The sequence below is a fragment of the Pan paniscus genome, chromosome 23, assembly GCF_029289425.2.
Source record: "Pan paniscus chromosome 23, NHGRI_mPanPan1-v2.0_pri, whole genome shotgun sequence".
NCBI classification, from domain to species: domain Eukaryota; kingdom Metazoa; phylum Chordata; class Mammalia; order Primates; family Hominidae; genus Pan; species Pan paniscus.
Genome location: NC_085927.1, coordinates 31,768,628 through 31,784,192, shown reverse-complemented (window position 1 = coordinate 31,784,192; position 15,565 = coordinate 31,768,628).

Here is a 15,565-nt window from a genome sequence, read left to right as displayed (position 1 = left end):
ACAAAATGCAGATGACAGTACTTATTCCTCCACGTTGTGGGGAAAATGGAGATTCTGAGCACGATGTCCATTTCACAGAAAGGTACCAATTTGGTGGCTTATTTTCCTTTCTACCTTCAGAAGTGGCTATCCCTGCCACCCAAACAGACCCTTGACTCTCAAGTGGATGGGGTCCCATTTGCACAGGGGGAGAGCTTACAGCCTACGTTGAGTCTATACTTACCACTTAGTGAGCATGGTATCCGCTCAGGGGCCTCTGTGGGCATCCATCTCCTCTGCAGCATCTTTCCTCCCCACCGCTGGGCCTGCACATGACCCCCTCCTTGGGTTAGGCCTCTGATCAGTGATGACCTTGGTATGCTGGTGATGGTCAGTCTTGGCACCAAATGAGCCAGTTTATATCATCAGCTATTCAATAAAACACTAATCTAGGTGTCACCGTGAAAGTATTTTGTGACATTGTTATGTACGTGTTGTTACAAATGTGCATGATGCATTTACTACAGCATAGAATTTTGCCTGGGTGCCAGCCTGAAGTCTGTCCGACAGATCATAGCCATGTTAGTCCCACAGTCACAGAGGCCAATGGATTAAATTATTTTATCTCCCTTGAGAACAAAAAATAAAATCCTAAGCCCCCCACCCGACTTAACAGACCCCCTGTTGGCCAACGGAACCTCAAATAAATCTTAAAATTCAGTTCTCGGCCATGACAGGACAGGAGGTCAGACATACCTCCCTGTACCTCCCTCCCTCTTATGGTTTAGACCCAACAACTGAGCAGCATTAATGTTAAAATAGAGATCATGAGACTGACAGAACAGACTCTTTGTGGCAATAAGACCTCAAATTATAAACAGGGCCTAGGGCCATGCCAGGCGAGGGTTAAGTCTTGTACCCTACTCTTAAAGCATAAACTAGATTCTAACTACCACATGGGTTTTATTTTTCTCTAGCAGCCAAGCAAGCACTGGCTGTGAGAGAAGCAAGATTAAAACAATTACAACTCACCCAGTTCACAGACGCTGAGTAACTGATCTCCTGCCCCACTAACCTTAACGACAGCTTTCACTGGACAAGGGACTGATTTCAGTAACTTTCTCCTGATAAGAGACCATCCTCCATGGACTGGTTCTGGCCAGTTTTAGAGGCTGTGCCTTTACAGAGGCTGAGCCTTTACAGAGGCTGAGTACCTTTATGTCCCTGCTTCACTTTTTGATGTGTAGGGCCTAATTATAATACATTTAAATGTCAAGTCTCCACCCCAGAATGAACATGCATGTTTATTGAATATGCATGCGTTAGGACCTCTTTTATGAGTATTCTCATAAAATGATGTAGCTCCTCTGATATCCTATTGAGTATGTATATGTAGCCAACTCATTTGGCTCAAATTCCTGTCCTCTCCTTCCCTCCCTGGAAATGCCTGCCTCTGGCCTTGGCTGTAGGCCACACTTCCCAGCCTGTCATAATGGCCACCTTGCAGACTGCAAACCTTTATAAGAAATAAAGCTCTCTTTTCTAAATTTATAAAATTGTGTGATTTTTCAGTTGATGCTCTCTTTCTACACACATACACCCACACACACACACACGCAATTTATACAGAAGGAAATCTGGAGAATATATGTGGGAATGGATATTAAGTGAGTGGCACCATGGTGGAAGTAACATAAAGTTGGATTAGGCTAAATTTATTAATGTTGGCCCACTAAACAGAGATTCTGGACTCAGGGTTGTAAGTCAAAGCTTTAGAAAGGGCTCCAAGTGTTGGTTTGATCGATTACTTGGTTGCTTGCTTGCTTGCTTGCTTGGTGCTTGCTTCCTTGCTTGATTGTTTGGTTGGTTTGTTGCTTGCTTGTTGGTTGATTGGTTGGCTGTTTGCTTATTTGTGTGGTGACTTGGTTGGTTGGCTGAAACAGAATCAGAGTACACCTAAGGTACATAAAGTTGAGATGCCACAACTTCCTTGGTTTATGTGTACAGAAAGGTATGCAAAAACTCAGGGAGACTGGATTTATTATGTCAGACCTGCTCACTCACACTGGAGGGTCTACAGAACATACTTCTCACAACGATCATGAGAAAGAATATTGTGAGAGGAGCCCAGTATCCTGGAAGAGCTTTGAGCTTGTGCTCTCAGTAGGCAAAATGTTACAGCAGGAACTGTAGCCACTGGACTGGGATCTTTAAGTAAAATGAGGATAATTGAATCCTGGGGTGGCAGGGAACATGGGCTGTCCTTAATCACCAAAGATGAGGTGGGTGTGGTCACCACAGTGGAAAGCAGTGTCAAAGCAGCAGTCAGAATGGTTTGACTCACAGACACCCACGGCGTTGTGTAATCCATGGTATCCACAGGGAGAGCTAATGGGCTGTACCAAAGTCTTAGTTGTTCTTTAAAAAATGAAGAATTCTAGGTCAACTGAATAAAAGACTAACTCAAATCAATGAAACACAGATCTAAAACCCTCAATCAATTCCCAGACTTGAGCCAGTTCACAGGCCCACAACCCCTTAAGTGAAGGGGAGGCTGGGTGATCTTGGGGAAGTACGCTGCTACATTGCCAAAAATTTACATTGTTAATCTTTTCCCCAGTCTTCCCCAAAGGGACCTACAGCCTTCTGCCAGGATGACTGTGACTTAAAGAAAAGAAAATTCTCAGATATTTGGGGAATTACCAGACACTGGCTCTGATTTGACACTATTATCACTATGTTGCCTAGGATGGATTCATGCTCCTGGGTTCAAGCAGTCCTCCTACCTCAGCCTCCCAAAGTGCTGGGATTACAGACATGAGCCACTGTGGCCAGCAGAGCTTTGAAACTAGAACATGGAGGTCCAGTGGTAAAGATTTGACAAGAGATTGGGCCAAGGCAATGTTGATGATTCTTTTTTCTTTTTTTTTTTTGCAACAGAGTCTTGCTCTGTTGTCTAGGCTGGAGTGCAATGGCGCCATCTCGGCTCACTGCAACCTCTGCCTCCGGGGTCCAAGCAATTATCCTGCCTCAGCGTCCTGAGTAGCTGGGATTACAGGTGCCCACCACACCAGGCTAATTTTTTATTTTTTTATTTTTTTTGAGACAGAGTCTCACTCTATATCACCCAGGCTGGAGTGCAGTGGTGCAATCTGGGCTCACTGCAAACCCCGCCTCTCAGGTTCACGCCATTCTCCTGCCTCAGCCTCACGAGTAGCTGGGACTGCAGGTGGCTGCCACCGTGCCTGGCTAATTTTTTGTATTTTTAGTAGAGACGGGGTTTCACCGTGTTAGCCAGGATGGTGTTGATCTCCTGACCTCATGATCCGCCCACCTCGGCCTCCCAAAGTGCTGGGATTACAGGGATGAGCCACCATGCCCAGCCACACCAAGCTAATTTTTGTATTTTTTTTTTTTTTTAGTTGAGACAGGGTTTCACCATGTTGGCCAGGCTGGTCCCTGACCTCGTGATCCGCCCGCCTCAGCTTCCCAAAGTGCTGAGATGACAGGCATGAGCCACCGCGCCTGGCCAATGTTGATGATTCTAAACAGCAGCCGCTAATGTGAAAACCATCCAACTGGAAGCCCTGGCCTTGCCCAGAGGACACAGTCTGGGTGGTGGGCAGAGACTTCGGCTGCCTTCCAAGGCAAGTAGCTCCTTGCTGCCCGCTTGCTGGGGATTTTACTTACAGGGCAGAAGCTGGCGGGTGATTTGGGGGCAGGAATTGCTTCCTGGATGGTATAGGATGAAACACACTCCCCAGGAAGGCACTCATCCTGGTGGCCTAACAGAAGCAGCCCTCACCCCAAAAGGCAATGCTGCTCCACTAGTTTTATGGGGTGACTCCTTCCTGTAGGTTCCTTCCAGCTTTACCAGAAACACAGAACATCTTTCCTGACAGGGCATTGGTTTTGTATTTGAACAGGGAGATCCTTCTTTTAAAAAGTTAGTTTTTTCTTTTTTCTTTTTTTTTGTAATGGAATCAACCTAGGTCCTAAGCCTAGCAGGTTATTATTATTATTTTTATGATTATTTTTTGAGATGGAGTCCCACTCTGTGGCCCAGGCTGGAGGGCAGTGGCACGATCTCAGCTCACTGCAATGTCCGCCTCTTGGGTTCAAGAGATTTTCCTGCCTCAACCTACAGAGGAGCCAGGATTACAGGCGTGCACCACCGTGCCCGTCTAATTTTTGTACTTTTAGTAGAGATAGAGTTTTGCCATGTTGGCCAGGCTGATCTCAAACTCCTGACCTCAGGTGATCCACCCACCTCAGCCTCCCAAAGTGCTGAGAATACAGGTGTGAGCTGCCACACCCAGCCACAGGTTATTTTTGCTGATCTTCTCCCTCCTCCCACCCTCCACCCTCAAAGAAAATGCGGTACATCTGCACCATGGAATACTACGCAACCCTGAAAAGGAACAAAATCATGTTTTTGGTGTTTTTTTTTCAGCAACACGGATGTAGCTGGAGGCCATTATCTTTTTTAATTATTTTTATTATTTTTTATTTTTTCTATTCTACTTTAAGTTCTGGGGTATATGTGCAGAATGTGCAGGGTTGTTATGTAGATATACATGTGCCATAGCGGTTTGCTGCACCCATCAACCCATCATCTACATTAGATATTTCTCATAATGCTGTCCCTCCTCCAGTCCCCCCCTCCTGCAACAGGCCCCAGTGTGTGATGTTCCCCTCTCTGGGTCGATGTGTTCTCATTGTTCACTTCCCACTTATGAGTGAGAACATGCAGTGTTTGGTTTTCTGTTCCTGTGTCACTTTGCTGAACATGAGGGTTTCCAGCTTCATCCATGTCCCTGCAAAGGACATGAACTCATCCTTTTTCATGGCTGCATAGTATTCCACAGTGTCTATGTGCTACATTTTCTTTATCCAGTCTATCACTGATGAGCATTTGGGTTGGTTCCACATCTTTGCTATGGTGAACAGTGTGGAGGCCATTATCTTAAGTAAATTAACAGAATGCTGCGTGTTCTCACTTCTAAGTGGGAGCTAAATGTTGTGTATACGTAGACACAGAGAAGGGAAGAGATACTGGGGTCTAGTTAGGGGGAGAGAGGAAGGTAGAAGGACAAGAGTTGAAAAAACCAACTGTGGGGTATTATGCTCACTACTTGGGTGATGGGATCACTCATACCCCAGACCTCAGCATCACACATCGTACCCATGTAAGAAACCTGTACATGTACCTCCTGAATCTAAACTGCTCCACCATTTGCGCCAGCAATTCCAAGACTGGGCATCTACCCAAAGGAAAAGAAGTCATTCTACCAAAAAGACACATGCATGGTAAATTTCCTTTTTGTTGTTGTTTTTTTTGTTTGTTTGTTTTTTGAGACGGAGTCTCGCTCTATTGCCCATGCTGGAGTGCAGTCGCAATCTCGGCTCACTGCAACCTCCGCCTCCTGGTTCAAGTGATTCTCCTGCCTCAGCCTCCTGAGCAGCTGGGATTACAGGCATGCGCCACCATCCCTGGCTAATTTTTGTATTTTTAGTAGAGATGGAGTTTCACCATGTTGACCAGGCTGGTCTCGAACTCCTGACCTCAGGTGATCTGCCCACCTCGGCCCTCCAGAGTGCTGGGATTACAGTGCCTGGCCCTGTAAGGTTCATCACAGCACGACTTACAATAGGAAAGTCATGGAATCAACCTAGTTGCCCATCAGTGGGGTACCGGATAAAGCAAAAGTGGTTCTTCTACAGCATCGAATACTACACAGCCATGAAAAAGAATAAAATCATGTCCTTTGCAGCCACATGGATGTAGCTGGAGGGCATTATGCTTAATGAATTAACACAAGAACAGAAAATCAAATACCACATGTTCTTGACTGGATAAAGCAATTGTGGCCCTTCTACGCCATGGAATACTGCACAGCCATGAAAAAGAATAAAATCACGTCTTTGCAGCCACATGGACACAGCTAAAGGGAATTATGCTTAGTGAATTAACGCCAGGAAAAGAAAATCGAATACCACATGTTCTCCACTAGATAAAGCAAATGTGGTCTTTCTGCATCATGGAATACTACACAGCCATGAAAAAGAATAATCATGTCCTTTGCAGCCACATGGATGCAGCTGAAGGACATTATGCTTAGTGAATTAATGCCAGGAACAGAAAATGAAATACTACATGTTCTCAACTGGATAAAGCAAATGTGGCCCTTCTACACCACGGAATACTACACAGTGATGAAAAAAATAAAATCATGTCTTTGCAGCCACATGGATGCAGCCAGAGGGCATTATGCTTAGTGAATCAATACGAGGAACAGAAAATCAAATACCACATGTTCTCCACTAGATAAAGCAAATGTGGTCCTTCCACATCATGGAATACTACACAGCCATGAACAAGAATAAAATCATGCCCTTTGCATCAACATGGATGAAGCCGAAGGGCATTATGTTTAGAGAATTCATGCCAGCAACAGAAAATCAAATACCACATGTTCTCAATTAGATAAAGCAAAAGTGGTCCTTCCGCATCATGGAATACTACTACAGAGCCATGAACAAGAATAAAATCATGCCCTTTGCATCAACATGGATGAAGCCAAAGGGCACTATGCTTAGTGAATTAATGCCAGGAACAGAAAATCAAATACCACATGTTCTCACTTATAGGTGGGAGCTAAACATTGCCTGCACCTGGACATGATGGAGCGGCACCACAGACCCTCAGGACTAATAGAGTAGGAAGCAGGGGCGGGGGTACAAGGGTTGAAAAACTACCCTGAGATTCTTTGAATTTCAGGCAGAAGGCAGCAACTGGAGAGATCTTTGGGTCACGGATTTTTCTGTTGCATTTTCTTGCTTGTTTGTTTTCTCTCTCTCTCTCTCTCTCTCTTTTTTTTTTTTTTTTTTTTTTTTGAGATGGAGTCTCGCTCTGTGACCCAGGCTGGAGTGCAGTGGTGCAGTCTCGGCTCCCTGCAACTTCTGCCTCCTGGATTCAAGCAATTCTTCTACCTCAGCCTCCCAAGTAGCTGGGACTACAGGCACTTGCCACCACGCCTGGCTAATTTTTGTATTTTTAGCAGAGACGGGGTTTCACCATGTTGGCCAGGCTGGTCTCGAACTCCTGACCTCAGGTGATCTGTCTGCCTTGGCCTCCCAAAGTGCTAGGATTACAGGCATGAGCCACTGCGCCTGGCCCTCTTCTTATATATTTCTAGAACTCCTCTAGAATTTGGGGTTTGTTTTTCTTAATTACGAGGAATCAAGTTGAATCATTAGTGCATATATAAATATACATTTTATTTTTAGTACACATTATATACCTCAGGAATGTACAATGCTCAGTGCCTGGGTGACGGGATTATTCATACCCCAAACCTCAGCATCGTACAATATCCCCAGGTCACAAAGCTGCCCGTGGATCCCCTGAATCTATAATAATAATAATAAATAAAAAGTGACTTTGTCATTCGCAGGGAAATGCGAATGACATTCACTCTGCCTCTCAGGCCCTTGGATTCCCAAAGTTTGTTTTCATCACGCCCAGGGGACACTCAGAATCTCGTTTTCAGAACACGGGTTGTTTTTCTTAGAAACGCTTTGCAAAACAAAATAGGAAGCAAAATCTTTCTCACTCCTTCCACTCCGTAATAGACAAAATAAAATGAGGGGGCAGGAATCCAGAGACTTTGACCGCAGTTGGCAGATTTATTGTGGTACAGACATGAAGGCAAGCAGTGTTCTCTCTGATTCTACGAACCGTACAGCCCGGGCCGGCTGCCTTCTGCTTTCTGGATGCTGCAGGCGTGAGCTCCAAGCCCAAATTTCACCGGAGCTCCAGGAATCGAGCCTGGCCCAGGCACTCACTGCACGGGGGCCAAGCGTGAAACCAGTGATCACTCCAGCAAGGTAACAGGACAGCTTGGTGATCCTTCTTGCCGGCTACGAAAGGTTATAGCCAGAATTCCACCGAATGTGGTCTTCCTGTGTCTCTCCCCAGACAGCGAAGCTGGACAAACCTGGGGGTGGGGGGTGGGGGGTGCTGACCTCAGTGGGGTGTCCTAGAGAGGGAGGAACCAGGGTTTACAGGGTGCAGATCCTACTGAAGCAAATGGACGTGGCATCTGCGGGCAGAGCTGGCTGTGGCGTCCCCCCTCTGCCTGCGGTGTCACCAAATGTACCCAGAGACCGCTTGTAAACCTGGAGGGTGTGCTAACGTCAGTGGGGTGTCCTGGAGAGGCAGGAACCTGGGTATCCAAGGTGCAGATCCTACTGAAGCAAATGGACGTGACATCCGTGGGCAGAGCTGGCTGTGGCGTCCCCCCTTCTGCCTGGGGTGTCACCACATTTCACCGAGAGACCCCTTCTAAACCTGGGGAGTGTGCTAACCTTAATGGGGTGTCCTGGAGAGGCAGGAACCAGGGTTTACAGGATGCAGATCCTACTGAAGCAAATGGACGTGGCATCCATGGGCAGAGCTGGCTGTGGCTGGCCTTCCAGCCTGGATGTCCCCCCCACTGCCTGGGGTGTCACCAAATGCACCCAGAGACCCCTTCTAAACCTTGGGGGATGTGCTGACCTCAGTGGGGTTTCCTGGAGAGGCAGGAACCTGGGTTTCCAGGGTGCATATCCTACTGAAGCAAATGGACGTGGCATCCTTGGGCAGAGCTGGCTGTGGCTGGCCTTCCAGCCTGGACGTCTCCCCCACTGCCTGGGGTGTCACCAGATGCACCCAGAGACCTCTCATCCGAAAGCCCATTCATGGGAAGCCTCCAGGTCTCCTCGGCAGGCAGCATCACGTCTGATTTAACTGCGTTATCAGGTAATGCAGGCCTGTTCTACCTATGTGCGTGAGCGCGTGGGTGCCGTGTGGGAGTGTGTGTGTTGATGTGGGTGTGGGTGTGTGCTTGTGTGGCTGTGTGTGTGTGCCTGTTTATGTGATGATGAGTGTGTCTGTGAGTCTGTAAGATAACGTGTGTTTCCATGCGTGTTTCTGTGTAAGCGTGCATTCCTGTGTTTTATGGAAGTGTGTTTTTGTGATGGTGTTTGTGTGTGCCCCTGCGTTTATCGTATTTGTGTGTTTGTGAATATGAGTGTATGTGTGTGAATCTGTATGGCAATGTATAAATTCTTTTTTTTGTTTTTTTGAGATGGAGTCTCGCTCTGTCACCCATACTGGAGTGCAAAGGCACAATCTCAGCTCACAGCAACCTCCGCCTCCCAGGTTCAAAAGATTCTTCTGCCTCAGCCTCCTGAGTAACTGGGATTACAGGCACCCACCACCACATCTGGCTAATTTTTCTTTTTTGATACGGAGTCTCGCTCTGTCGCCCAGGCTGGAGTGCAGTGGCGTGATCTTGGCTCACTGCAACCTCTGCCTCCCGGGTTCAAATGATTCTCCTGCCTCAGCCTCCTGAGTAGCTGGGATTACAGGTATACGCCACCACATCTGGCTAATTTTTGTATTTTTGAGTAGAGACGGGGTTTCACCATGTTGGCCAGGCTGGTCTGGAACTCCCGACCTCAAGTTATCTGCCCGCCTCGGCCTCCCAAAGTTCTGGGAGTACAGGCGTGAGCCACCTTGCCCGGCCCCAGTGTGTGAATTTTTATGTTTGTGTGTCCACATGATTATGTGAGTCTTTTTGTGACTGTGTTTGCATGAGTGTGTGACTGTATTTGTGTGTTTGTGTGTGCTTGTGTGATTCTGAGTATGTGTATGAGTGTGTGTGACATATGTGAGTGTCTATGTAGGTAAGTAGCCATCCACGTGTTTATATGAGAGTGTTTTCATGATTCTGTTTATGAGTGTCTTTGTATGTATACGTGTTTGTGTGCTTTGTGAGCATGTCAATGTGCGTGTGCACCCACGTGTGCAAAAAAACCACACATTTTTGTAATTGTGTTTGTGTGTGTGTCCCTGCGTTTGTGTGAGTGTGCATGTCTTTGTGTGTCCATATGTTTCTATGAGTGTGTTTTGTGATTCTGTCTTTGTGTTGATGTGTGTTTGTGTAAGTGTGTGGTTGCATTTGTGTCAGTGATTCTGGAGCAGGTGAGCTGATCACAAGCCTGAGCTGAGAATCCATGGAGCTCATTTACAACAGAAGCCGGGACCCTGTGCAAATCCTTCTGAAATATCCCCGGTTTACAGAGCTCCTAGGGGTGGGGAAGAAAAATTCCCTGACATTTCGGCCTCAGGGAAAGAGAGAGACACCCCACTGGCCTCTGCTGTTTCTCAGAAAACAGGTGGGGCATCGCTCTTTCCCAAATGATGGTGATTTTGAGAACGGTTCACCTTTTGAAGAGACGTTTCTGCCCTGGCGATCCATACATATTGAACCCAAATGAATATTTTTTAATTAAAATTTTTTGTATAAATATACATTGTGTATACTTTATATTACTATATTGATATAATTAAATATATTTTATTAATATAAACATATGATTTTTATAGTTCATATAAATAATAAAGTTATATATAGTGTATATGTAAAATATACTTCTATTTGTAATACGTAATTTTATAGATTAAATTTTATATACTAAGCAAAGTTATATGTGATATATACATGCCATATAACATCATTTATATAATATATAACTTTATGTAAATAAGTATATAATAAAATTGATCTTATTATATTTGTTAATACATAATTATGTGTATATACTATGTAAAAATAAAATTATATATTGTATGTGCGTAATTATATTTCTATAAATACACGCTTATATGTGTATTTATACATGAATGCCTGTGTTTGAGTACATCAGTGAGTGCGTGAATGTGTGTGTGTGCCTGTGTTTGTGTGAGTGTAAGAGTGTTGTACATTTATACACACACATTTTGTTTTCTGGTTAATAACAAGATCTATCTTTGATTTAGGATATGAAGAATTCTTATAAGCAACCCCCCCACACAAAATTTGTATTTATTTTAAAATATTCTTAAAATATGGGTTCTTTTATTTTTGCACAAACAGACAAGAGTGTTTTTTCTTTCCAAAATTTTATTTCAAATTCTGACCCTGAGGAGCAGAAAAAGAAGAAAACATTGTGTAACCTTATATACATTAGACACATAAGTAGTTACTAAATGCAATACAGATTTTGACAACATGCATCTAGGAAAAATGAGGAATTCAAACTCGTAGCTGCCTCAATATTGAACTTTCTAATGTTTAATTTTTTTAATTAAAAAATATTCGTTTGGGTTCAATATGTATGGATCTCCAGGGCAGAAATGTCTCTCCAAAAAGTGAACCACTCTGAAAATCACCGTCATTTGGGAAAGAGTGATGCCCCAGCTGTCTTCTGAAAAATAGCAGAGGCTTCCGGCCAGTGGGGTGTCTCTCTCTTTCCCTGAGGCCGAAATGTCAGGGAATTTTTCTTCCCCACCCCTAGGAGCCCAGTAAACGGGGGATATTTCAGAAGGATTTGCACAGGGTCCCGGCTTCTGCTATTTATGAGCTCCATGGATTCTTGGCTCAGGCTTGTTATCAGCTCACTTGCTCCAGAATCACTTCCCGTCTTAGCTTCTGGGCTAAGACACCTCAAAACCAGCAAAGGAAAGTCCTCACTGGTCAACGCGTCCATCCCAACTCCCCCATCTCCCCTTAGGGTGGGTTTGGGGTTCGGGACTGCTTTACTGTTCCTTTCAAAGCAGACTGGGAGGTAAGATTTTATTCTGCTTCCAGAGGTTCAGGATTTCTGCAGACGGTCAGCAACTCTTTGCATCCTACTGGTAAAAGTTTTATATACTATGTATTTATATAAATATGCATTGTGTATATTTTATATGAATAGATTGATATAAATATATTTTATTAACTTAACCATATGACTTTTATATTTTTATATAAATAAAGTTATATGTAGTGTATATGTAAAATACACTTTTATTTGTAATAGATAATTTTATAGATTAAATTTAATATATTAAGCAAAAATATATATAACATATATAACATATAACATCATTTATATAATATATAACTTAATGTAAATAAGTATATAAAATTGATATTATTATATTTGTTAATACATAATTATGTATATATACTATGTGAAAATAAAATTACATATTGTATATGCATAATTATATTTCTATAAATACAATTATATACTATATAATTATGTATAAAATAATTGTATAATAAAATTATATAATAAATTTTGAAACGTTATAAATTATTATACATAGTATTTTATTGTATTAAATTTAGAAATGTGTTATATGTAATAAAATTTTATTATAACAAATGTAGATTATATAAAATTTTACTTATAATAAATTACCTTATGTATAATTATAATATGAGAAAATAATTATATATCATTGTATTATAATAAATTTAGAAATGTTATACATTATTATATATAAAATTTCATTATATTAAATTTAGAAATATATGTAGTAAAATGGTATTATATTAAAATTTTTATGTAACACTTTATTATACATGTATAATTTTATATAATGTTTTATAATATATAGAATATAAGTACACAGAATATAAGTACAAAAATATTTATATACAGCTACACGTAATATAAATACATCAGTGTAATATGTTTTGTGTGTGTGAGATGGAGTCTCACTCTGTTGCCCAGGCTGGAGTGCAGCGACACGATCTCGGCTCACTGCAACCTCTGCCTCCTGGGTTCAAGAGATTCTCCTGCCTCAGCCTCCTGAGTAGCTGGGATTACAAGCATGCACCACCACACCCAATCAATTTTTGTATTTTTAGTAGAGATGGGGTTTCACTGTGTTAGCCAGGATGGTCTCAAACTCCTGACCTCAGGTGACCCACCCGCCTCGGCCTCCCAAAGTGCTGGGATTACAGGCATGAGCCACAGTGTAAGATACTAGCTATTAAAAAATAAATATATATATATCTATTGCAACAGCTGATTTGTCTGGAAGAGTTTGGTCAGAAGACAGTGTATTAAGAAGACTGTGAGTCCCCAGAGGAACACAAGAACATACATCATGTTGATATATTATATATAACATAAATAGCTAACTACATCTGTATATATAGTATAAACAAAAGTACGAAAATATTTGTATATAACTATATGTAATATAAATATATCAGTGTAAGATATTAGCTATTAAAAATATATATATAGCAACCGGTGATTTGTCTGGAATATTCTGGTCAGAAGACAGTGTATTAAGAAGACAGTGAGTCCCCAGAAGAATATAAGAATATACATCATGTTAATATATTATACATAACATAAATACCTAACGACATCTGTATATATAGTATAAACATAAAGTACAAAAATATTAGTATAAAACTATATGTAATATAAATATATCAGTGTAAGATATTAGCTATTAAAATATATATATGTGTGTATGTATGTGTATATGTGTATATAAATGTTATATATATATATAGTAACAGCTGATTTGTGTGGAAGACTTTGGTCAGAAGACAGTGTATTAAGAAGACAGTGGGTCCTCACAGGAAAATAAGAATATACATCATGTTTATATTACATATAACATAAACAACTAATTACATCTGTATATATAGCATAAACATAAAGTATAAAAATATTTGTATATAATCATATGTAATATAAATATACCAGTGTAAGATATTAGCTATTAAAATATACATGAGTGTATGTATGTGTATATACAATATATATACATATATAACATATATAATATATAAGATATAGCATAATAATATAATATATTATATATAATATGTAATATATAATGTATATTATATAATTAATATATAATATATTCTATGCAATAAAATATATAGCACATATATATAGCACATATATATAGCATATATATATATATATAGCATATATATATATATATATATATATATAGCAACAGCTGATTTGTCTGGAAGAATTTGGTCAGAAGACAGTGTATTAAGAAGACAGTGAGTCCCCAGAGAAATATAAGAATCTACATCATGTTTATATTATATATAACATAAATAGCTAACTACATCTGTAATATAGCATAAACATAAAGTACAAAAATATTTATATATAATATAAATATATCAGTGTAAGATATTAGCTATTAAAAAAATATATATATATATAGCAACCAGTGATTTGTCTGGAAGACTCTGGTCAGAAGACAGTGTATTAGGAAGACAGGCAGTCCCTGCAGGAAGCATGGTGCAGGTGGGATCTGGAGGTGACTCTGGGCTGCCAGAAGACGCCCCACTGCTTTGCGGCAGACACAGGTGGAGAGGTCCTCTCTGTAGCTTCAGCGTGGACACTGTGTGTGTCTTGTTGTGGGGACACTTCTTTCTGCTTCCCTCTCCACTGTGACCCCGTCACACTCACTGACCTGCCCTCCTCCTTCCTCTCGCTCTCCGGGGCCCCTGTGGAAAGAGGGTCTTCCCTCCGTGCAGCAGGAACCCCCCGGACCCTCCCCATACTCCTGGATTCTGAACCTCAGGGACATGCGATCCTACTTGACCAGGCACAGGCTCTGTTCACCCTCAGGAACCCCTGTCCTCCCAGGCCACCGTGGACTGGAGAACTGGCCTCCTGAAAATCCAGAGAGAACTTAGCACTCACAACTTCTTTCTTTTTTTCTTTTTTCTTTGAGATGGGATCTTGCTCTGTCCCCCAGGCTGGAGTACAATGGCATGATCTCAGCTCACTGCAACCTCCTTCTCCCAGGTTCAAGCAGTTCGTCCTGCCTCTGTCTCCCAAGTATCTGGGATCACAGGCATTGACCCCCACGGCCAACTAATTTCTGTATTTTTAGTAGAGATGGGGATTCACCATGTTGGCCAGGCTGGTCTCGAACTCTTGACCTCAAGTGATCCACCCGCCTTGGCCTCCCAAAGTACTGGGATGACATATATTAGCATGATGTATATTCTTCTATTCCTCCAGGGACTCACTGTCTTCTTGGGCAGTGAACCACTGTGCCAGGACTTCTCTGTCCACATCTACACACATCTAAACCTCTGTAGATTCTGAATTGTTTTTCCTTTTGCACAGAATGAGAGGAACTGAAGTCGGGAGGCCCAGCCCCAACACGGTACCTGTGGCTCTGTGCTCAGGCGGTTTATGGCTGAGAAGGACTTGGGGGGTTGAGGGCTTCCTATCAGCCCAGGAGACATTATCTGGGTCTGGGAAGCCTGCTCTGCACTTGTGGGTCTCGAATTGTCTGTTGCATTTACCTGCCTCATTATTTTTTCTTCCGGTCTCTCTTCTTACATATTTCTCTCGAATTTGGAGCTTGTTTTTCTTAACTACAATCAACTTGAATCATTACTGCATATATAAATATAAATTTTATATTGAATAGACATTATATACTCAATCTATTACACATTCCAACACGGGCCATATCTAAGATGTATATTTATATTTAATGTTTAAAATATGTTTACATTTCATATGGAAAAATATATTTATATTTAACATATATAAACCCTGGTCTTGGGTTCAACAAAGAGCCAGAAGGCAGCAGAGCAGGCCAGCAGGGCTGGAGGCTGGTCTCAGAGATATGGAGGAGGAAGGGAGTGAGAGACACTCAAAAGGAAGAACCCACAGGGTGACTGTGGCCCTGGTCAGAAGGCAAGGGAGGGAT